Here is a 25,520-nt window from a genome sequence, read left to right as displayed (position 1 = left end):
TGTCAGCCTCATGTCATTGGCCAGCTTTGTTTTGGATAATAAAATTACCGAAGTTACATTTTACAGGCAAAGGCAGAGCCTCTGCAGTCACTAGTGAATGTTCTAATACATGGATTAATGCCTTGGGCCTATTGTAAACATGATTGTTCATATATACTGAGAAAACCAGATATTCATATTTAAAGTAGGGATTCCTCAGCTGCAATGCCAATATAATACAGTGTGCAGAATCTACCTAGAGCACACTTCATTGCCCTCTTGGAATGAGGTGGGAACTTAATGATTAATGTGAATTCCTCATGAAATCATCAAGGAGATGCTCTTGCTGCCTACTGTGTCTTGATTAGTAAAAATCTTTTGTCACTGATGCATAATTCTCATTTCTTGCCAGAATTCATAAAACTGTTAAGCTTCTTATCCTGCATGTATGAGAAAATTACATATATTTCATGATTTGTGACTAAATCATGTTTCTAAAATGTGACCGTTAATGTGACCAAATGTTTCTAAAACTCATGTTTTATTTGAAGTAATAAGCTTTTTGTTAGGCAAAAAATTTCGATGCATGAATATTGTAATCCTTGTGGGAACTCAAAATTTTGATATATTTAAATTAAAATGGAATTCTGTAACATTCAAATGTTCTAAAATAAAACAAAAAAGTAAGAAATAAAGGAGAAACAAATAAGAGAATTGATATGTCACCAAATGTATGTTTTACATGATCTGATTCTTTTGCATTATTATTACTGAAGTAGGTGCAATTTGATTTTTGATTTAAACCCTGGACATTTGGACCTTCCTGGTGGCCTAGGGGGTAAAGTCTCAGTGCTGTCACTGCTGTAGCCTGAGTTCAATCCCCTGGTCAAGAAGCTAACCCACATACGGCACAGCAGACCTCTGCTGTCTCACCCGCTGCTCCTCATTGTGTGTCTGGTGAATCCTCTCACCCCTGTACCTCTGGTCTACACCCCAGTTCTTCTATGAAAAAAAAAATCTCAAAAAAATGAAAAATAGGGCCTCCCTGGTGGCGCAAGGGGTTAAGTCTCAGCACTATGAAGCTATCAGCAGCCACTGCAGCACCAGTTGGATTCCCAGACGGCCATCCCTGGGTGGCCTGGGAGCTGACCCACATGACGCAGCAGACCTCTCCTGTCTAACCCACTGCTCTCCTCAGCAGTGTATTTCAGTCAATCTTGTTCTGCTCCCCACTCTGTGGAGAATCCTCTCACACCCCCTACCCTGCACCTCTGGCCTGCACCCCAGCTCTTGTATGCATAAATAAATAAAATCTTTAAAAAAATAAAAAAGTATTCAAAAACAAATAAACAAACCCTGGACATTATATATAAAGAAAATATAAATTGAGAAACAGTGTTGAATGGAAATCACCAAAAGACTATGTTAAACAAAATCATTGAGTTGTCTGTGTCTTTGTGTGCATGTGTGTGTGTTCTTTAATATATCTCAGGCTATGTGCTAGAAATATAGAGAAAGTCCTATAGGCCAGCTTTAAAAACAAAACCAAGGAAAACTATAGGAAAAGGGTTCTCTACCCAATGCAACCCATCAAATAAGACAACTTTCAGACAATATTGCCCTCATCACACCAAATAGCTTGATAAAATCCAAACTTTATTCACTATCCCATCAGCAAATGTGGAGTGGAGATCATATATTTCTACCCTTCCCTCAAAACTAATATTAGGATGGAATCAGAGGAAGTTTTTAACAGCCAAGTCTTTATGGCACAGTGACATCACTAATCTACATCATGGCATAAGCAGAGACTTTGTATGCATCTTGGATTTATATCCACATCCAGCAGTAATGGATAGTTCTTCTCTCCCCATGGATAACTGCTGGTCTCCATGATGTTATTTTCAACCAATCATCCTGTTTAGTAAAAATATTTAAGACTCAGAAGATGGAGAAGGTCTCTACACAGCTCTTTAATTCATAAACACTATTAAATTGTGATATGTTATGCCTCTATACTATGTTGCCAGAGGTCTTAAATATCGTTAATGTGATATGCTCAAAAGCAAACACACACAAAAAAAGAAATGGTTATGTTGGAATACATTGAAATAAAAGTATCAAACCTTAGGATAGAGAAACGAATGAGTAATACATAAAACTAAAAGAATTTAAATTACAGATTTAATCTTACAAAATATAAAATGTATATAAATGGTCTATGTATAGTATTTTAATCATACAAAAATGTATACAAATGTTCTATATATACCAACATAAATAATGGCAGAGATAACATGATCATATGCTGTATATCAGCAGGTTACTTCAAATATGATGATGCATGTAGTATGGAAGTAGAAAAATGAAAATAACCATGTGGACATTAACAGAAACCAATGATTCCCACAAAGTGGATTTCACAGCAAAGAAAGTTACCCAGAGCAGATACAAAGCATAATACAATAATCAACTAAGAATATATAACCAACATAAATTTTATTGATCTATCAGCAAACCTTCAAAATACATAATGCAATAGAAATCATGAAATCAAATAGATTTGCTAAGTAACAATACTCTCGGGGCCTCCCTGGTGGTGCAAGGGGTTAAGACACAGCACTATGAAGCTATCCGCAGCCACTGCAGCACAAGTTTGATCCCCGGCCAGGGAGGTGACCCACATGGCGCAGCAGACCTCTCCTGCCTCGCCTGCTGCCTCCTCAGCAGTGTATTTCAATACATCTGCCTGTTCTGCTCTCCCCTCTGTCTCTGGTGAATCCTCTCACCCACAGCATCTCTGGCCTGCACCCCAGCTCTTGTATGCATAAATAAAGAAATCTTAAAAAAAAAAAAAAGTAACAATACTCTCAGTAGTTGATGGAATTAAATGAAAAAAAGTAGGATACAAACCTCATCAAAACTTCAAACTAAAAAAAACCCAAATCATAAAAACAACACTACGAATTACCCATACTTAGTTGGTATATATGCAAGTGTCCACCCAAGAACAATACAGTAGATGCTCTTTTTAATTACTTATAAGCCATGTAGAATATATACTTCAATCTACACAGCTAATGTCAACATGTCTTTTGGAGTTTTGATCATAAGTGACCAGAATGGTATCAAAGTAAAAACAGATAACTGAAAGTTAATGGGGAAATTTCCAAACAATTGGAGACAAAAGAGCACCTCTGGCCTATACCCCAGTTCTTGTATGCATAAATAAATCTTTAAAAAAAAAAGGTAAGTGTACTTGCATACCTCTATCAATATGGACAAAAAATGAAGCCAAAGATCAATAATACTAATGAAGCAAGATAAAATGATAAACCATGAAGACTTTAAAGGGACTATGATGGGAAACTAATTTGACATGCTGAATTTATACACTTATTAAAATGAGTCAGTTTCCCAAAAACCACAAATTACCATAAATCACTAAACACGGAAGCTAAAATGAGTATCCCAACACCAATGCAGTAAATTGCATTCATAACTTAAAATCTGAAAAAGAAATCTTCGAACACATATTTAATGGAAAGTTAAACCAAATATGTAAAGAATCTTTTTGCAAGATTTATGTGATCACTAGGAAATAAAAAGGAAATGTTATCCAACTCATTCTATAAAACCAGTATTACCATTTTTACAAGGACAGGAAAAAAGAACAGCTACAGGGCCTCCCCGGTGGCGCAGCGGTTGAGCGCTGGGTTGTGAAGCTGCCCGCGGCCTCTGCAGCGCCGGTTCGATCCCCGGCTGCTCCCCGGCCACGGGAGGAGGGTCCCGCATGGCACGCAGACCTCTCCTGCCGCCCGCTGCTCCCCTCAGCAGTGTACTTCGGTTCTTCTGCCTGCTCTGCTCCCCGCTCTGGCTCTGGTGAATTCACTCACCCTCTCGTGCTTCTGACTGTACCCAGTGCATGTATAAACAAAACAAACAAACAAATAAATAAGTAAAACATGCCTCTATTAAAAAAAAAAAAAAAAAAAAGAACAGCTACAGACTAATGTCACTTTAACATACAGATGTGAAAATCCTGAACAATGAGACAATATAAAAGTTACTATGGATTAATCAACTGTTTTATCATGAAAGAGCATATGCAATACAAGGTAAGTAAGACTGTGTCTTCACTAAGTGTTAATATAATTGGAATCACACATGTACGAAATGAACGCAGAATATACCCTCATGAAAATGAACACAAAATAGATACTGGATACCTAAATCTGAAACTGAGATTTCCTAAGTCGTAATATAGGAGAGAACCTATGTAATCTTGTTTTGGCAATTGCTTTTTCTTCTTTCTTTTTCTTTTTTTTTTTTTTTTGCAATTGCTTTTATAATATAAAACGAAAGACATTATCCATGACAGATCATTAAAAAGCTTATCCCATTACAGTTCAGAAATTATCGTCAAAGGAATGCGAGGGCAGTGGGAAGACAAGGTGCAGACTGGAAGGAAATGTTTGCAAAATAAACATTTGAAATATCCAAAATTCCTAAAATCTCTAAAACTCAATATCTGGTTTAAAAGTAAGCCAGATAATTTACATGTCACCAGACTATATGTAGAGGTTGGAAATATGAATATGAAAGATGCTCCAAATGTTTCATGAAGGAATTGCAAATTAAAAGGAGATACTACTGTATACATCAGAATAAAAATCCACAACACTTAAAAAATTAAATTCTTTTGAGAATCTGGAAGAACTAATTCTTACCCATTGCTGGTGGAACATGAACAGTATAACCAATCTGAGGTATATTTTAATAGATTTAAAACTCGACATACTATTATCTGATATAAGCCAATAATCCAGCAGAATAGCTACAGTGTGAAGATGCTGGACTCACCTACTTCATATATGTACAAATTACAGTAGAACAAATAATCCCAGGAAAATGAACTATAATATGTAACATGAGGTTCCGTGGAAGCAGTAAACATACCTTTCATTGAACTGCTTGCAGTGATACTGAGACAATATAACCCACAAGTGGTAGATGTGGATGCCATACAGAGCCATGTGCCTACATTGGGGTCTTTGGGGACCTGTTGCTGTGCATGAGAAGAACAGAGTTGGTGTTCAAGGAAGAGGGTGTGTTCTTGGGGAACCAAATGAGCAGTGTTGTAGAGTGATAATTGGCTTGACCTTAGGCTCGAAATATACAACAGCTATAGGTCAAACTGTCTTGAAGTACCAGGTTTGACTACCTATGTCTTCTTGAAGAGGTTATTACTCACATCTTCAGTCTGTGATATTTAAAAACTGCCTCCCGGGCCTCCCCGGTGGTGTGGCGGTTGAGCGCTGGGTTGCGAAGGTGCCCGCAGCCTCTGCAGCACCGGTTCGATCCCCGGCCACTGGGTGAGGATCCCACATGGCGCGCAGACCTCTCCTGCCGCCCGCTGCTCCCCTCAGCAGTGTACTTCGGTCCTTCTGCCTGCTCTGCTCCCCGCTCTGGCTCTGGTGAATTCTCTCACCCTCCCGTGCTTCTGACTGTACCCAGTGCTTGTATAAACAAATAAATCTTAAAAAAAAAAGATTTAGGGCCTCCCCGGTGGCGCAGCGGTTGAGCGCTGGGTTGCGAAGCTGCGCGCGGCCTCTGCGGCGCCGGTTCGATCCCCGGCTGCTCCCCGGCCACCGGAGGAGGGTCCCACATGGCGCGCAGACCTCTCCTGCCGCCCGCTGCTCCCCTCAGCAGTGTACCTCGGTCCTTCTGCCTGCTCTGCTCCCCGCTCTGGCTCTGGTGAATTCTCTCGCCCTCCCGCGCTTCTGACTGTACCCAGTGCATGTATAAACAAAACAAACAAAGAAACCAGCAAACAAATAAATAAAGCATGCCTCTATTAAAAAAAAAAAAAAAAAAAAAAAAAAAAAAGATTTACCATGACTTGGTAAAGTAAAATAAATAAATAAATAAATAAATAAATAAGTAAATAAATAAATAAATAAAATAAAAACTGCCTCCCTCCCGATGCAGGGCCAAAACTGACAAAATGCTTTTAGTAACCACAGTTTAAGCACCTAGATCTTAACAACAGGAACAAGCACGCTAGGATAATACTTTGCATTGTAAAAGCTAAGAAGAATGCCCAGTTTTTGTCCTTGTGATATATTTCCAACGATCCATCTAGTGCTCACACATAAACTAAAGGCTGAGCCTAGCATGAATTTATGTGAGATACACATGCTCAGGATTTAGCAACAGGAGGAGACCACTGTTCTGCACCACACAACTGTGGTTTGAGAGCATGGTATGAATTTGAATTCCTGATACTGTAAGCGACCTTCTGTTGCCCTACTGCCGCACTCCCTCTCTACCTATTACCCCCTTGTTGCTAACAGTTCTTTGGCTACCTGAGCAGGTACAACAGCAGTGATCTGAAAGTTTACTGCAAAATATAAGAACTAATAATGAAATGACAGAACATATCAGTAATGCTGGAGCAACGATACCTGGAGATAAGTCTCAATCCAATGAAACTGCAGAAGATACCTGCAGAGGAGTTCAAGAAAGTAGTTATAAGTCTTTTTTTTAACCAAAACAATGAATGGAATAAGAAAGGAACAGAATAAGTAGAAAATGAGAGACTTAAAATTAGAACTAGTGGATATAACAATATGCATCTAAAACAATATGAATCTAAAAATGCATTGCAGGGTCTGAACAGCAGATAAACACAAGCAATAGATTTTGTGGGCTTGAAAGCAAATGTCAGAACACAAATACATCAACAACAAAATAAAAATTAAAACATTCTTAAAGTGTTAACATTCTTTGTGTTAAGATAATACAAAGTGACAAAACACCTATATTGTAGAGATGCCAGAAGAGGAGGAAGTCACAGGCATAGAAAGTTTATTTAAATAAATGTTGAGCACTATCTCAACCTGGGAAATCGGATATCCTGATCCAAGAGGCAAAGAGTTCAAAAATAACACCAGACAAGACATACACCAAGATATTTTATAATAAAACTGAAAACAAATGACAAGTGCTGAATTTAAAAACATAAAAAAGGATAACCTATAAATGAACAATTACTAGATTGTCCAGTGTTTCACTGGAAACACTACAATCAAGAAGGGAATAGCAGGGCCTCCCCGGTGGCGCAGCGCTTGAGCGCTGGGTTGCGAAGCTGCCCGCGGCCTCTACGGCGCCGTTTCGATCCCCGGCTGCTCCCAGGCCACTGGAGGAGGGTCCCACATGGCGCGCAGACCTCTCCTGCAGCCCGCTGCTCCCCTCAGCAGTGTACTTCGGTCCTTCTGCCTGCTCTGCTCCCCGCTCTGGCTCTGGTGAATTCTCTCACCCTCCCGCGCTTCTGACTGTACCCAGTGCTTGTATAAACAAAACAAACAAACAAACAAACAAACAAATAACATGCCTCTATTAAAAAAAAAAAAAAAGGGAATGGCAGGTGATTTTTTTTTTTTTTAAAGTTTATTTATTTATTTTTGGGAGGCATGTTGGTTTTTTTTTAATTTATTTGTTTGTTTGTTTATACAAGCACTGGGTACAGTCAGAAGCGCGGGAGGGTGAGAGAATTCACCAGAGCCAGAGCGGGGAGCAGAGCAGGCAGAAGGACCGAAGTACACTGCTGAGGGGAGCAGCGGGCGGCAGGAGAGGTCTGCGCGCCACGTGGGACCCTCCTCCGGTGGCCAGGGAGCAGCCAGGGATCAAACCAGCGCCGTTAGAGGCTGCGGGCAGCTTCGCAACCCAGCGCTCAACCGCTGCGCCACCGGGGAGGCCCACAGGTGATTTTTTAATATACTCAACAGAAAAGATTTCCAGTCTAGAATCTTTTCACTTGTAAGATCAACATTTAAGAAATAAGAAATGGTAAGTAGATCCTCTGAAAAGTAAAAGAATTTCATCAATACCTAACCACAAATAAAAGAATGCTAAAGGATTATTGTACTGTAACAGAACAACAAATAGTGATGTAACTGTCACCAAAGTTAAACAGGATGGATATGGAGAGGAACAATATGGCCAATCAGAGTCAATTTTGGATTAGAATTCTAACAGTCTGCATAAGAAGCCTTCACACACTAACCTCAAAAGAAACTTCAAATAAAAATAAGTGGAACATTCAAGACAATGGGAATGGAACCTAAACAAATATAAACCAAATAAAACATTAAAATACAAACAAAATACAAAAATGGCAGTGGGCAATTATGTCTGAATAATCACCTTAAGTGGCCTGAATTCACCAGCAAAAATGCATAGAGTTACTGAATGTGCTATTTAACAATGTCCAACCTTAATGCTATTCTCACAAAATCTGTCATACTAACAAAGAGAAGCAAGAGACTTCAGGTTTAACGGCAGGAAGTCAATCCTATATGCAAATGGTTATCGAAATAAGGGACAGCCATGTATATATCAGATTATACAGATAACCAGTTTAAAGCCCAGTAAGAGATAGAGAAAATCCATTATTATTAAGGACATATACAATACAACTAAAGAAAAAAATAGCAATGCAATAATACCAGGGATTTCTGATACTCTACTTAAAAGAATAGATATATCAGGGATAGAAAATAAATAGGGAAATAGCTCCTTTAAATGAGATAGACCACAGACTTAATATTTACAGAATACTACTCTAAAACTGTTAAAATACACATTTTTATTTTACAAGTCCACTTGGAACATACTTACGGAGAGACTGTATGTTGGGACAGAAGTCAATGTTGAAAACTAAAGATTTAAATCATTCCATGTTCTCTTTCTGGCAGCAATCCCATAAAACTACAAATCACATGTAATAGAACCTGGAAATATTAAAAATACAAAGAAATAAAGCAATATCCTTCACAATAGCTATTGAATCAAAGAGGAAATTAAAGTAGAATTCAAAATACAGTTTGAGACCAATGAAAATGAGGTTACAAGCATTCAGAATTCATGGCATGCAGGAAAAGAATTCTTACAAAGGAAGATAATTGTAATGCAGGCCTACATTAACATGACAAATCCCAAAGAAGTAATTTAATACTACACCTAAAGCAGTTTGACAAGGAGGAACAAACATGATCCAAAGCTAATATATGGGAGGAAATTTTAAAAAGGCGAATTAGTGGGCCTCCCCGATGGCGCAGCGGTAGAGCGCTGGGTTGCGAAGCTGCCCGCGGCCTCTGCGGTGCCGGTTCAATCCCCGGCTGCTCCGTGGCCACCGGAGGAGGGTCCCACATGGCGCGCAGACCTCTCCTGCCGCCCGCTGCTCCCCTCAGCAGTGTACTTTGGTCCTTCTGCCTGCTCTGCCTCTCGCTCTGGCTCTGGTGAATTCTCTCACCCTCCCGTGCTTCTGACTGTACCCAGTGCATGTATAAACAAAACAAACAAGCAAACAAATAAAGAAAAACATGCCTCTATTAAAAAAAAAAAAAATCTTTAAAAAAGGCGAATTAGTGAAATGGAGATCAAAAGGACTTCAAAAGAGCAATGAAAGTAACAGGTGATTTTCAGGAAAGTAAACCAATATATCTCTAGCCAGAGTGCAAAAGAAAGATCTCTTTAATAAACCCAATCAGAAATGAAAAAGGAGAAATTACCACTTATGGCATCAAAATACAGAGAATCATAAAAGACTACTATGAACAAATACATGCCAATAAATTTGGTATTATTTCTTGATGAGTATAGTATTCTAAGCCTAATCCAGGAATTAACACAAGCATTGTTTCAACCCATCACAGGCACGGAAATTGAACAGTATAATTTACCCCAAAAGAAATGTCCATGGCCAAAGGGCTCTCTAGTGAATTACATCAATGCTTTAAAGAACTTGTTCCTATCTTTCTCAAGTTGTTTCTAAATATATAAGAACAAGTAACTTTCCCAAATACATTTTATGATAATATTTAGTACTAAATCTCAAAGACACACAAAATGAAAAATTACAGACCAGTGCCCCTAATGAATACTGTTACAAGTACTTGTAACAAAATATACACAAGTCAAATTCAACAATCCATCATACAGATTATACACCATGATCTAGGATTTATTGCTGGAATGCAAGGATTTTTTTATATACACATTTCAAGCAGTTTAATACATTATGTCAACAATTGTGCATGGAAACAATTTGATGAGATTCAGCATCCACTTATGATACAAAGTCAAAACAATATTGAAATGGAAGGAATCTAACCTAATATAATAAAAGCTATATTTCACAAGCCAACAGCCCATTTAAAATTTGAGAGTGAAACTCATTTAAATCTCCATAACAATGAGGATGCCCCTTTTCACAACTACTATTGAATTTTTTATATAGGAGATAGTTTGAATCCAAAGTTGAAAACAAGTAAATCTATTACTATTCACACTATCATTTACAGAAAACCCTTAAAACTATCATGTTATTTGAAACCGTAGATGAATTCAACAACATGGCATGTTTCAATATCAAGACAGAAAAATCTAGCATTTTAATTCACAAACAACAGATGTGAGTAAGAAGTTAAAGTACTTCTATTCACAATCAAATAATAGTTAAATACCTTGGAATTAACCAAGTAGGTTAAGGGCCTATTTCAAGATAGCTGCAAGATGTTACAAAAGTAGTTACTGAAGTGATGGAAAGACATCCTATGCCCATGGACTGGGTGAAATCAATGTAATCAAAATGACTGTGCTACCCAAAGTGATACATACAAATTCCCAACAAAACACCAACATTATTCTTTGACATTGAACAAAGAAGAATGAAATCATGAAAGTCCTACTATGACTAATGCAATTCTTGGACAAGAGAAATGAAGGCATCACTTTTCCTGACTTTGTACTATATTGTAAAACAAGTGTAAAAATAATACGTTGGCCTAAAAGTATACTCATGGGTCAATAGAAAAGAATCAAAAGCCCTGGGGGCCTCCTTGGTACAGAGGGGTTAAAGACTCAGCACTATCAAACTATTGCCAGCCACTGTGGCATGAGTTCAATCCCTGGCCAGGGAGTTGACCTACACAGTGCAAGCAGACCTCTCCTGTCTCACTGGCTGCTCCCCTCAGCAGTGTATTTTAGTAGATCTGCCTGTTCTGCTCCCTGTTTTGTCTCTTGTGGATCCTCTCACCTCCTGCACCTCTGGCCTACACCTCAGCACTTGTATGCAAAAATAAATAAATCTTAAAAAAATTTAAATTTGAGGCTTGCAACAATAAAATGTAAAGAAAATACTAGCTATATAGTGCATGATGTCAGTGATAAAAATTTCTTTGGAAAATTGACATGGTGAGTTAAATAAAGCGAAATCAAGCAATTGGAATTAGTTCAGATTAAATAGCTTTTACACAGTGAAAGTAAATATTAGGTTTAAAAGATCTTTCTGAAAGGGAGAAAGCATATATTAGTTTGTATTACATAATTGAGAGGTTAATATTCAAGGTATTTTTAAAAATACAATATTTAACAGTAGAAAACAACCCTTTTAATAAAGTATTAGCAGATTTGAATAGATAACTCACCAAGGAGGATATCCAGAAGTCTAATAGATACATGTAAAATTATTTATCATTAGTCCTGTAAAGATAGATTTATGTGAAAACCATAATGAGATAGTTATTCATACCAATGAGAATAGTATACAGTGAAAAGACTGCTAAGTATATCTGCTGGAGATGATGCAGGAAAAGGAATCCTATTACAATGTTGGTGGGAATGTAAAGTGGTTTCACCATTTGGGACACAAATCTGGATTTATACTATGAAACAAAATATTAATACCATATGACACTGGAGTTCTACTATTGGCCATCTATTCGTAAGTGAAACCAATCTAAATAACTATGCTCTACTATGTTTATTGCATTATTTATGTTAGCTAAGACATGGAAACAACCTAAGTGTCCACTGAGTGATTTGGATCAAGAAGATGGCATAGCCACGTTTTGGAATACTGGTCTGCCATAAGGAAAGATGAAGTGTTGCCTATTACAGTAAAAATGGAAGGAGTTAAAGTGAATTATGTAGTAACACAAGTCAGAATGACAGATATTTGTGAAGCAGAAAATTTGATGATGTAAAATGCAAACACTAGCGGACATTCATGAAGTTTCTCAGGTCACGGAGGGAGAGGGATTATAAGGGGTTATGGTGGGAGGACAATATCCTCACTTCAGGACTGGTTATCTTGCAAACTCATGAAATAGAAAACATATGTCTTTACCAAGTACAAAGAGTCAGACAAAGGATTGGCTACAAAGGGTCAATGGAGACAAATTTGGGATGATGAAACTCTTCTATATCTTGATTGTGGTGGTAGCTATTACATCATTATGCATCTGTCCAAACTCATGGAACTGTGCACCCAAAATGGTACATTTTATTATTGCATGTCAATTGTACCTCTGTGCGGTTCTCTTCAGAAAAATAATATGATCCAATAGTTGTGTTTCTTGATACTTATCCATAGGAATTGAAATTTTATATACACATGTATAATTGTATCAGTTTTATTCATCAAAATAAGGGACCAGGAAAAAGACTAATTATAATAAGGTAAAAATCAAAATCAACAAGCAACTATAAACCAGAGTACACACTACATGGGGGGAGGAGGGAGTAGGATCAAAACAAGGCGTGGGGGGGGGGGAGTGGAAATTGTATGGAGACCATAAGCCAAGATGAAAATACATACATTGTGCAAAAATGAAAAATGATGTAAAAAAATATATAAAATTAAAAAAAATAATAGTTAAAAAACTCATTTCTGGATGCAAGTTGAAATACAATTTAAATAGAATGGCTTAAAAATATTAAAATATTTATATAGTGAGTATTCCGCTCACTCGATTTTAAGGTATTAACCTGATACCATTATTAAGTCTGCATGGTTTTGATGGAACAAGAGAGTAATTAATCAAACTCAGAAAATGACCCACAGAGATTCATTCAATCTCACTTTAATAAGTTGCTATAATGGATTGGAAGTGCATCTTTAACAATAGGTTCTGTGTCTATTAAATATGCCTACATTTCAAAATAAACCTCATCCTAAGGGGAACATTACCTGCCTTAAGTTAATTTCCGAAAGAATCACAGGCAAATACAAAATGCGAAACTATAAAATGTTTGGTCCAAAAAAAAAAAAAATTTAGTGGCAAATATAGGTGAAAATGTGTTGCATGTAGGCTTTAGCAAAGTGTTATGACAAGTAAAGCAGAACTAATAAAAGAAAATGAACTAATAAATTGTCATTAAGCTTTATTGTTTTGCTCTGCCTAACTCCTTATGGAGAAAATGGAAATTCACCCTGTGTTCTCAAAACATTCACAAATCACATGCCATTGGACTGATTCCTAGAATATGTGAGAACTGTCAAACTCAACAAAAATTGCAAACTATATAATTAAAAATTGGACAAGAGGCATGTATGAATATTTGGCTGATGAGGCTACAGAAATGTCACTGAGGATGTGTAAATATGTTGAAAGTTACTAATTCAGAAATGCAAATTGCACCATAAGATAGCATTATACACTTTTTAATTGCTAAAATTTATAATTGACCATACAAAATTCAGAAGTGCAGAAACTGAAATTCTCATACATTCCTGTTTAGTTCTTTAATTTCTGTGGACAATCTTGAAAACTTAATAGTATTTTTTAAACTTAACACAATAAACTCAGTAATGACAGCCATATCTTAGAAAAAATGAAAACATTTGCACAAAAACTTGTATTTGAATATTATATTCGCCAACAGTATTATTTGGACTAACCACTGAAAGCAACCCATATGGCCTTCACAATTGAATGGTTCATACAGGGGCACGTCCACAGTATGGAATAGTACTGAGCAGTAAAAAGGAATCAACTGGAGATAGCCATTAATTTAAATCGCTCTCAAAGGTATTAGTTTTAACATTTTGCTTTTACTTCCAGAAAGCTTCTCTTTGAACTGTGCTATGATCGGCAGCAATGGCAAATCACATCTTTTTAAAATAAATATATATATATATATATTTAAGATTTATTTATTTATAGAAGAACTGGGGTACAGGCCAGAGGCACAGGAGGGTGGAGAATTCACCAGAGCCAGAGCAGGGAGCAGATCAGGCAGAGTGACGAAGTACACTGCTGAGGGGAGCAGCGGGCGGCAGGAGAGGTCTGCGCGCCATGTGGGACCCTCCTCCGGTGGCCGGGGAGCAGCCAGGGATCGAACTGGCGCCGCAGAGGCCGCGGGCAGCTTCGCAACCCAGCGCTCAACCGCTGCGCCACCGGGGAGGCCCCCAGGCTGTAATTTTTTAAGCTCATCTTTTGCATATTGCATTTCTGTACCAGTCTTCTCAAGAGTCCAGTGATTTTGGAAAAAAGTGTTTACTATTTTACTGAAATTTAAGTTTGAGCTTACCGAAATCTAGTTTTAAATGTACGGCCCTCGGGCCTCCCTGGTGGCGCAGGGGGTTGAGCGCAGCCCTGTGAAGCTGTCCGCGGCCTTTGCGGTGCGAGTTCCATCTGCGGCCGGGAGCAACCCACATGGCGCTGCAGACCTCTCGCCTGCTGCTCCCCTCAGCAGTGTGTTTCTGTACATCTGCCTGTTCTGTTCCCCACTCTCTCTGGTGAATCGTCTCACCCTCCGCGACTCTGGCTTGTACCCCATTTCTAAAAAAATAAATAAATGCTGCCATCAACTACCTATTTTGGTTGGAATTTTTAACAGTGCTCCCACGCAGTGACTAGGCGGCTTTGAAAGAACACCAGAAGGTGGATCGCTGAACTTTGCCCCTGCCTAATTTTCCTTTAGGCTCACTTCAGTTACAAATGCAGATTTTTTCAAATGCACTTTTTTAACATTCTCAGTTAAAACAGAATCAGTTGAAACAGAATCTGGCCAAAAGTTATTTTTGTTTCTTTTTGTAGAGGTTATCTTAGTTAATGGTTAAGTTATATTTGTTTTTCCGTTTACCTTTGGATGTTCAGACAAGTGTACACCACGAACAAGCTGGCCGTGGAGAGTGACAGTTTTCTGTTCACTGATTTTCAAACCGCTCTAGCGAGCGCAGGCGCCCCAGGAGCACGGGCCGGCTCGCTCGCTTGGCGCTGTGGCCGCCGATCCTGGGGCCCAGACTGGCTGCGCTCGGCTCCAGGGCTTGGCGTGTCCCCATCCCGGCCGGTGCTGCAGGTACTGGCCGCGGCGGCTCGGCGGCTCGGCGGCTCGGCAGCTCGGCAGCTGCCCCGGGGGCCGGCCCGCTCCTCTCGCCGCTGCTTGGCGCGCCCGAGGGGTGACCTCAACGCGGGCGAAGTTGCGGTGGAGGGGCTGGCACGCGCGTTTTGCGGGCTTAAGTAGGGACCGGCTCCCTCAAGGAAGTGACTCAGCAAGAATGCGGAGGGCGTGCCCGGGGGCGGGCGCTAATGGCGGCGGCGGGGCCGCGGGCGCTCTTGGGGGGTCCCGACGTAGCCGCGGGCGGAGAAGCGCTGCAGGACGGAGCTTAATCTTGCATTAAACATTTGCATTGAAACAGTAAGTGCGGAAATGGTTTCCTAACTTTGGCTCAGCAGGAACAGATGGAGAAAGCTAAGCCAGAGAGCCTGGCGCGTCGACGGCTGCTAGGAGAGCCCGGGAGTTGCGTAGACCCGGCTGGGGGCTGGGGGTTGGGGCGGTGGTGGCGCAGCGGGTTTTCACCTTGAACTATTTTCTTTCTATTCCTCAGACTGGAAATTACAGTTGAAATTAAACTGTTCTATTACATGTTGCTGAGCCTACTGCCTATCAAAGCTGTTGTTGATACCCTTTAGTTATTTTTTTTTCCTTTCGGTTATTAGGCTTCCCATCCGTAGAATTCACATTTTCTTCTCTTTCATAATTATATAAATAAGCTTTGCGCAGTGGCAGTATCGTAGCCAATGAGGTTTATCCGAGGCGCGATTATTGCTAATTGAAAACTTTTCCCATAATTATATAAATATACATTGTTTTAGTTATATAAATTTAAAATCTGTTGGTTGATAATCTCATTTTATTTAGACATTATTTTCCTGGTTTCCTTACTTGGTGGTTTCTTTTAACTATTTTAGCACATTTAAAATTTTTGATTTGGCTTTTGTTAAGTATCTGTGCTCTTTCAGGGACACTATTAACATAGTTTTCCTCTGAATGGACCAGCCATACTTTTCCTGCTGCTTTGTTACAAAGGAGACATTTGAATATCTAGTGAAAAATCTGTAAATCAGTGCTTTCCTTGATCATTGGGAATTTTGCAATTCTTGATTGTGGGGAGTCCTTAGTCATCTAATTATTTTGTGACTTTCCCAAGTTATTTTTCCAAAGGCTAACTTTCTTGTCACAGGTGGTTACTCTTTCTTTACCCTGTTGTTCAGTTAATTTTCACAGACATTTCCTTGAATACTAATAGTATAAGAAAAATAATACATCTCTCTCAAGTTTCTAAATAAAAATTGAATCTTCATCATTTCATTTAACTTTAAAAATATTGTTTATTGTGTGTAAGTAACCAAATGAGATTTGGGAAACTAATTAAATATACGAACACCATACATATTTATTATTAAAAACATCACCTAAATTCATTGAATGTCTAGATCATATCCAAGTAAAATGAAATATTGCCAGAGTAATGGTTAATTGAGTCTGTTTACCTACTTTTGAACTCTCATTAGGAAGATCAAATATATTTTCATCTCTTAGTAAACATCTTGTGACACATTAAAAATATACTAATATTAGAATGCCTGTTTCTAGAAATTATAAAATGTATTCATAAATTATGCTGATGTAACAATGTACAATCACTTTGTGGCTCTCACTAAAAATTAAGGTTTTTAATAAAAATTAATGGTAATTTTTATAGTTACCTATGTAGTTACTTTTACCCATGTTTTTAATTTTTTCATATATGTTTTTTCAAATAACTTATATTTAATGGAACAAAACATAGTGGCCAAAAAAGGAAACTTTCTAATAGTTGTATTAAGTATTATATTTCTCCATATACTTTTGACTTTTTGTCTATTGTCCTTCCATCTTAGTCTAAACAACTCCCTTTGGTAATTCTTATAGGGCAGTTTTTTTAGAAATGAAATCAGCTTTTGAAAAATCTGTGAATTTCTTAATTTTTCCTTTCTTTTCTCTTGGCATCTTGATGGAAATATAACGCATATACTACATAATTCACCCATTTCAAATTAAAGTATTTCAAGGTTAAGATATCTAACATATATAATTATATATTAGAACTACTAAAATAATGGAAATATTCTTTATATGAAGAAAGTAAGATGTAGCTTTCAATAGGATAACATGCAAATGGAGGCTTATTTTTGTTGAGGGAAAAGAAAGTTATTTTGTCCTAAAGTGAGCCTAATTATTTAAAGACATAAGATGTATTCTCAATGTAAAAATGAAGTTACAAAACATTGATGGGAAAGTAATCTTTTTAAAAAATTTTTTATACCATTGTTCATTTTTAAACGGGAAAGTAATCTTTAATCTTTTTCTTATGATTGATTTATTTATGCATACAGGAGCTGGGGTGCAGGCCAGAGATGTGGGGGGATGGGGGTGGGTGACAGGATCCACCAGAGACAGTGGGGAACAGAACAGGCAGATTGACTGAAATACACTGCTGAGGTGAGCAGCGGGCGAGACAGGAGAGGTCTGTCGTGTCACGTGGGTCTCTCCCTGGCCGGCCGGGGATCGAACTCGTGCTGCAGATGCTTCGATTGCTTCATAGTGCCGTGCTTAACCCCTTGCGCCACCAGGGAGGAGTAATCTCTAAAAAGTGACTTTACAAGGCCTCCCAGGTGGCACCAGGGATTAAGTATCAGCACTATGCAGCTATCCGCAGCCACCACAGCACGAGTTTGATCGTGGGGCGAGGGAGGTGACCCACCAGGCGCAGCAGACCTCTCCTGTCTTGCCCACTGCTGCACTCAGCAGTGTATTTGGTCAGTCCTCCTGTTCTGCTTCCCACTCTCTCTGGTGAAACCTCTTACCCCCTGCATCTCTGGCCTACGCCCCAGCTCTTATATGCATAAATAAATAAAATAAATCTTTTTTTAAAATTTTTTTTAATAGAGGCATGTTATTTATTTGTTTGTTTGGTTGGTTGGTTTTGTTTATACATGCACTGGGTACAGTCAGAAGCGCGGGAGGGTGAGAGAATTCACCAGAGCCAGAATAGGGAGCAGAGCAGGCAGAAGGACCGAAGTACACTGCTGAGGGGAGCAGCGGGCGGCAGGAGAGGTCTGCGTGCCATGTGGGACCCTCCTCCAGTGTCCGGGGAGCAGCCGGGGATCGAACCCGGGCCGCAGAGGCCGCGGGCAGCTTCGCAACCCAGCGCTCAACCGCTGCGCCATCGGGGAGGCCCTAAAATAAATCTTTTTTAAAAACAGTGATTTTACATACAGTCAAGCTGGCTATAAAAAACAAATTTTAATATTAAACATATGCTGGTGCAACATAAAAATGTGATTTTCTTCTGGTAAAAGATCAAACTTTCCTTGGATTATTGGTCTGCTCTTAATAAGTGATCATAAACTTTTTTTTCTTTTCAGTAATCTTCCAAAAATGCAAATCTTTATTTAAATGAACTTTTCTGTATGATGTAAAGTAGTGCTCAATTTTTCTTCTTTTGCACGTGGCTGTTGAATTTTCCCACTATTATTTATTGAAAAGAATTTTTTTTCGTTGCACTTGCTTTTTTGTTATCTACAAATTAGTTGGCCATATTTTGCCATATATGTGAGGTTTATTTCTTCTCTAAACTCTGTTGCATTAATCTGTGTCTGTTTTTAATCCAGTACATCAGGGAGTTTGATCCTTCCAGCTTTATCTTTTTTTCTCAGTATGTCCTTGGCTAGTCACAATCTTTTGTGGTTCCAACATATTTCACGATTTCTTTAAAATTTATTTTATGTGAAGAATGCTTTGGGATTCTAAATAGGTATTTCATTTAATCTGTTTATTGCTTTAGGAATAATGGCCACCGTAACAATGTTAATTCTTCCAATACATGAACACAGAATATCTTTGTATTTGTTCCTATATTCTTCATAGTCCAACAATAGGGACTTTAGGGTTCAGCATACAGGTTTTCACCTCCTTGGTTATTATTACTACTTATTACATTCTTTTTGGTGTTAATCTAAATCCTGTTTCTTTTAAATTTTTGTTTATTGAAGTAATATTGGCTTACAAATTATACGTTTTAGTAGTATAGGTTTACATCTTTGCACATGTATTTTAGCACACCATGCCTGCTACCACAGCCCCAGTCATCCACTCTGGTCCACTAAGTCCCTCCCCTTCTGGTTGCTTCAGTTCTTCAGTCAGACTTCAAGGTTTTTCTTTGGTTTGTTTCTTTATATTACATGTATGAATGAAGTCATCCAGTACTTGTCTTTCTCTTTCAGACTCTTTTTGCTTCCATTTCCTTCCACGTTGTCAAAAATGGCAAATTTTTTGGGCCTCCCTGGTGGTGAAGGTGTGAAAATCTCAGCGCTATCAAGCTATCGCCAGTCACTGCAGCACGAGTTTGATCCCCGGCCAGGTAGCCAACCCCCATGGCAGACCAGACCTCTCCTGTCTTGCTCCCTGCTCTCCTCAGCAGTGTATTTCAGCAGAACTGTCTGTTCTGCTCCCACTCTGTCTCTGGTGAATCCTCTTACCCTATCCCCCACACCTCTGGCCTACATCCCAGTTCTTGCATGCATAAATAAAAATCTTTTAAAAAATGGCAAAATTTCATCTTATAGGTGAGTAGTATTGGAAGGAATGTAGACTATTCCTACCTATGCAAAACAATATGGAGGGTTTTCTTTTTTTTTTTTTTTTAAAAAGTAGCCTTAGTTTTTTTTTTTTTTATAGAGGCATGCTTTATTTATTTATTTGTTTGTTTGTTTTGTTTATACATGCACTGGGTACAGTCAGAAGCGCGGGAGGGTGAGAGAATTCACCAGAGCCAGAGCGGGGAGCAGAGCAGGCAGAAGGACCGAAGTACACTGCTGAGGGGAGCAGCGGGCGGCAGGAGAGGTCTGCGCGCCATGTGGGACCCTCCTCCAGTGGCCGGGGAGCAGCCGGGGATCGAACCGGCGCCACAGAGGCTGCGGGCAGCTTCGCAACCCAGTGCTCAACCGCTGCGCCACCGGGGAGGCCCCAATATGGAGGGTTTTCAAACTATTAAAGATAGACCTATCACATGATCCACCAATTCCACACTAGGTATCTACCCAAAGAATGAATAAACACTAATATGAAGGGACATATGCACCCCTCTGTTCGTGGCAGCACTGTTTACAACTGCAAATGTATGGAAACAATCTAAGTCCACAATGACAGATGGAGGGGTAAAAATATGTGGTATACATACAAAATGAAATAATATTCAGCTATAAAAAAAACACGAAATCTCACCCTTCATGACAACATGGTTAGAACTGAAATAGATTCTGCTACATGTAATAATTTGTCAAAGGTGGGATACAAACACCTCATGATTTCACTCATGTGGTATATAAACAAGCAAAACCACAGATCAGATCAAAGTTAACCAAAGAAAATACTAGAAATTTGACTACAGAATTGAGGCTACTAGAGGGGAGGGTATATCTCTAAATCTTAGACATTGATGTAAACATTACCTAAATCCGAAATGATAAAATTTAAAAAATTAGAGTTAGTTAAATTCCTTCAAATGAGGGTCAGGCCCCTTTCAGAAGAGTATGGCTGTGCTGGGGCCCAGGGCAGGTGAATCTGAGTGCAGGCCCTTTAAAGGCAGATTTCCTACAGTTCTTTGATTCTCTTGCACTTCATTCCCTCAGGGCGCCAAGGTCATCTCTTTTCTTTGCAGCATTTAAGGGCCAAGAAGCCTGGTATAGGATACAAAGTTCATCCCAGTCCCCTTCCCTCCCCTCAAAAAAGTTCCTGATCAATTTTCTTTCCACTGCTCATCACCACACTCAGGGTGGGGTTTCTTTGGGAGAGAGCAAGCACAGCTCTGTCTCTTCTACCCATCTTAGTGCTACCCTTTGATTCTTTGTTGTATAAGCTCTGTTTGCCCTGTTCAGGCCTTTTACCAAGTAAATTATTCTGTATGTAGCTATATATTTTTTGTGTCCATGAGAGCAGCTAATTTCAGTTTCTTCTTGCCCTGCCTTCTTGAACCTGAACCCCAAGTATGTATTGTTTACTTTCCACAATTTGTAAATTTACTAGTTTTCTCTCTGTTGTTGATTTTTCGTTTTATTCCATTGTGGTTAGAGAAGAGACTTGTCTAATATTTACTCTATCCTGGAAAACGTTCCATACACACTTCAAAATAGTGTATATTCTGCTGTTGTGGTACAGTCTGCTGTGTGGGGTGGATTGTTCTGTGCATGCCTGCTGTGTCTAGTTGGTTCCCATGCTATTCAAGGATGGTGTTAATGCATTGTTCTGTCAGGTTGTTCTAGCCATTTGTGAAAGTAAGTTTGCAACAATTATTTAACTGTCTGTTTCTCCTTTGATCTGTTAGCTTTTTCTTTACTTATTTTGGCGCTCTTTTGTTATGTATGTATATGCTTAGGGATTTTGTATCCTCTTTAAAGATTTACTCTTATTAATATGTAAGAGTACATATACATCATATATAATATATGATATAATATACATTTTTTTTTACAGTTTTAAAATTTCAGTCATTATTCTCTCATATTCCTATAGCTACTCTGGGTCTTTTGGTGGTTATTTGCATGAAACATTTTTTTTCCTTATTTCACTTCCAACTTATTTATTTTTTTGTATATAAAGTATGTTTCTTATATGCAGCACATAGTATGATCATGCTTTTTTTTTTTTTTTTTTTTTTTTTTTTTTTTTTTTATAGAGGCATGCTTTATTTATTTGTTTGCTGGTTTGTTTGTTTGTTTTGTTTATACATGCACTGGGTACAGTCAGAAGCGCGGGAGGGTGAGAGAATTCACCAGAGCCAGAGCGGGGAGCAGAGCAGGCAGAAGGACCGAAGGACACTGCTGAGGGGAGCAGCGGGCGGCAGGAGAGGTCTGCGCGCCATGTGGGACCCTCCTCCGGTGGCCGGGGAGCAGCCGGGGATCGAACCGGCACCGCACCGCAGAGGCCGCGCGCAGCTTCACAACCCAGCGCTCAACCGCTGCGCCACCGGGGAGGCCCTGATCATGCTTTTTAATGCACTAATGTTCAATCTCTACCTTTTAAATGGGTTAGTTAAAATTTTACATTTAAAATAAGATCTATAAAAGAGTTCATACAATGCAACAAAAAGAGAACAACCCAATAAAAACTAGGCAGAATATGCATTATGGTGTCTTGTTTTAATTTGCATTTCCCTGGTAACACTTATTTTGGAATGTCTTTTCATATACTTTCATGTCTTTATGTTCTTTGGTGAGGTGTCTGTGTCCTCTCTCAAAATAAGTCTTTGGCCTGTTTTTATTTTTTATTATTATTATTTTTTTTTAAATAATAAATTTTATTTTTATATTCCCCATACAATTGCAAACCCCTCATTCTGACCCCAATCCCTCCCCTCCCGCCACCCACCCCCCATAGAGTGTCTCTGGTTCATAGTTTTTTGTTGATTTTGATTTTCACTTTCTTATAGTTATTCATTTTCCTGGTCCCTTATTTAAGTTTTCTAGATTCCTGCTATGAGTGAGACCATCCGGTATTTTCTTTTTCTTTTGGCCTGTTTTTAAATTGGGTTGTTTTCTTTTTGAGTTTTAAGAGTTCTTTATATATTTTAGATAGCACTTCTTTTGCCGTTGTGTCTTTTGTAAATATTTTCTTCTAGAGTGTGGCTTATCTTCTCATTATCTTGATTTAATAGGCTTTTAAAAGTCCAATGTGAAGTTCTTTATTACAACTTCCAAGAAAGTAAATTTAAGAAAACCTAAACTGTAAGTTATAATTATATCTATACCTATACAAATAATCTGGCCAAATAGAAGGAGAGTCTTATTTTGTGAATGAGAATAACCTTTCTTTGACATTTTTTAACTAGAGGGTGACTCAAGAAAAAAACTGTGTTTCAGTGGAAAAGTAGGCATCCTCTATAAACTTCAGATTTATTAGATTCTGACCTTGATAATTGTCTCTGATCAAATTTTACCTTTCAATTGATGTATTTGCGAACTCTCTCTCATGTGATAGTTTTAGTTGACTTCTCTGCATGCAGTAAAGCTACATTTAGTAACTACATGCATGTGGAATGCATTTTGCTACCATTCCAAATGATCTATTTTTTTTTATTTAAAAGTAAATTTAGGGCCTCCCTGGTGGCGCAGCGGTTGAGCGCTGGGTTGCGAAGCTGCCCGCAGCCTCTGCAGCGCCGGTTCGATCCCTGGCTGCTCCCCGGCCACCAGGGGAGGGTCCCACATGGCGCGCAGACCTCTCCTGCCGCCCGCTGCTCCCCTCAGCGGTGTACTTCGGTCCTTCTGCCTGCTCTGCTCCCCGCTCTGGCTCTGGTGAATTCTGTCACCCTCCCGCGCTTCTGACTGTACCCAGTGCATGTATAAACAAAACAAACAAACAAATAAATAAATAAATAAACATGCCTCTATAAAATTAAAAAAAAAAAAGTAAATTTAATTGAGTAAATATATACCATTTTGTTTTTAATTTTATTTTTCTTTTTTCCTAGTGGTTTTTATATTTACTTTTGAAGAAAAACCTTTATTGAAGTATGACTTGCAATAAATATGCTTAGATTTTTCTCCCCAAATGATCTATTCTTTACTCAAAATTTAATTTCTCCAATTTCCTTAAATATCTGGGTAATTTGACCTCTAAATTAATTGTCTAATGTATTTTTGTCTTTGAAATGTCCTAATAAAAAGGCCAAGGAGAATATCAGCCCTCTCTGGATATAGATATTTTTATTTTTTAATTAATTGATTTGTATATATTTTACATCATTGTTCATTTTGTACAGTGCATGTTTTCTCCTCTCAGGTGCAGTTCCCATAAAATTCCCGCCACCAATTCAGCCGTGTTCCATCACCATAGTCCCCTGTGCTCTCCCCACCCGTTTTAAGACATGTCAGTTTTTTTTTTTTTTAATAGAGGCATGTTTTATTTATTTATTTGTTTGTTTGTTCTGTTTATACATGCACTGGGTACAGTCAGAAGCGCGGGAGGGTGAGAGAATTCACCAGAGCCAGAGCGGGAGCAGAGCAGGCAGAAGGACCGAAGTACACTGCTGAGGGGAGCAGCGGGCGGCAGGAGAGGTCTGCGCGCCATGTGGGACCCTCCTCCGGTGGCCGGGGAGCAGCCGGGGATCGAACCGGCGCCGCAGAGGCCGCAGGCAGCTTCGCAACCCAGCGCTCAACCGCTGCGCCACCGGGGAGGCCCTCCCCACCCGTTTTAATCCCTCTTCCTCCCCTGCAGAATGTCCCTGATTTATAGTTGCCGTTTTGTTATTGTTATTTTTTCCTGCTCCCTTATGGGTATAGTTTTTTTTTTTTTTTTTTTTTTTTTTTTGTTTTTGTTTTTCCTCTTCCATTTTATTTTTTTTTTCCTTTTTTTTTTTTTTTAAATATTAAATTTTATTTTTATATTCCCCCATACAATTGCAAAAGCCCCATTCTGACCCCAATCCTTCCCCTCCCGCCCCCCCCCACCCCCCAAAAAGTGTCTCTGGTTCATAGTTTTTGTTGATTTTGATTTTCACTTTCTTATATTCATTTTCCTGGTCCCTTATTTAAGTTTTCTAAATTCCTGCTATGAGTGAGACCATCCGGTATTTTTCTTTTTCTTTTTGGCTTATTTCGCTGAGCATGATCCCTTCCAGTGCCATGTTGCTGCAAATTGCATGTGTTTATCTTTTTTGAATGCTGAGTAATATTCCATGGTGTATATGTACCACATCTTCTTGATCCAGTCATCTATTTTTGGGCATTTGGGTTGTTTCCAAAGCTTAGCTATTGTAAACAGTGCTGCTATAAACATAGGAGTGCAGGTGCTCTTTGGAATTGATGTTTCTGTGTCCTTTGGGTAAATACCTAGGAGTGGAATTGCTGGATCATATGGAAGCTCTATGTTTAGTAGGTCCAGAAATCTCCACACAGCTCTCCATAGTGGTTGGACCAGTTTGCACTCCCACCAACAGTGCACAAGAGTTCCTTTTTCTCCACATCCTCGCCAACATTTGTTGTTGCTAGTTTTTTTAATATGTGCCATTCTCACTGGTGTGAGATGGTATCTCATGGTAGTTTTGATTTGCATTTCCCTGATTACAAGTGATGTTGAACATTTTTTCATATGTCTGTTGGCCATTTGCATTTCCTCTTCAGAGAAGTTTCTTTTTAGCTCTTCTGCCCATTTTTTGACTGGATTATTTTCTTTGTTGTTGCTGAGTCTCATCAGCTCTTTGCAGATTTTTGTGATCATCAGACTGCTGTAGGTGTACCAGGAAAAATGTGAGAAGACTCTAGAAAGTTCAGAAGGCTAAACACAATGACAGTTGGAGTGAGAAATGCAAGGGAGGGGATTAAAAGTCTGATTTGGTTCTGTCCAGAGCCAAGGAAGTCTACGCCTCTGGT

General features: G+C 38.9%; 2 long non-coding RNA genes and 1 pseudogene across 4 annotated transcripts in view; 2 read left to right on the top strand and 1 right to left on the bottom strand.

The window, feature by feature from the left end:
• Positions 1–2,199: 2,199 nt before the first annotated feature.
• On the bottom strand, positions 2,200–15,060 carry LOC119246070 (uncharacterized). 2 transcript variants are annotated; one of them, XR_008552004.1, is made up of 5 exons: positions 14,914–15,060; positions 11,472–11,526; positions 8,662–8,774; positions 6,447–6,486; positions 2,200–3,891 (listed from the first exon to the last, which is right to left on the bottom strand). It is a non-coding gene; the product is annotated as an uncharacterized LOC119246070 (long non-coding RNA). The 2 variants fall into 2 exon arrangements; XR_005125458.2 differs by lacking the exon at positions 11,472–11,526.
• Positions 15,061–15,377: 317 nt separating this feature from the next.
• LOC129145875 (uncharacterized) overlaps positions 15,378–25,520 on the top strand; it is a 43,361-nt gene continuing 33,218 nt past the window's right edge. Inside the window, exons 1-2 of one of the 2 annotated variants that reach the window (XR_008552003.1) lie at positions 15,378–15,468; positions 19,380–19,516. This is a non-coding gene — a long non-coding RNA (uncharacterized LOC129145875). The remainder of the gene's footprint in view (positions 15,469–19,379; positions 19,517–25,520) is intronic. The other variant, XR_008552002.1, reaches the window with a different exon arrangement.
• LOC119246874 (U4 spliceosomal RNA) lies at positions 15,823–15,954 on the top strand (annotated as a pseudogene).

The sequence above is a fragment of the Talpa occidentalis genome, unplaced genomic scaffold (genome assembly GCF_014898055.3).
Source record: "Talpa occidentalis isolate TD23 unplaced genomic scaffold, MPIMG_talOcc4v2.1 talOcc4.15, whole genome shotgun sequence".
Lineage (NCBI taxonomy): Eukaryota > Metazoa > Chordata > Mammalia > Eulipotyphla > Talpidae > Talpa > Talpa occidentalis.
Note: the sequence above shows the minus strand (reverse complement) of the source record. Positions and strands in the feature narration are given on the sequence as shown.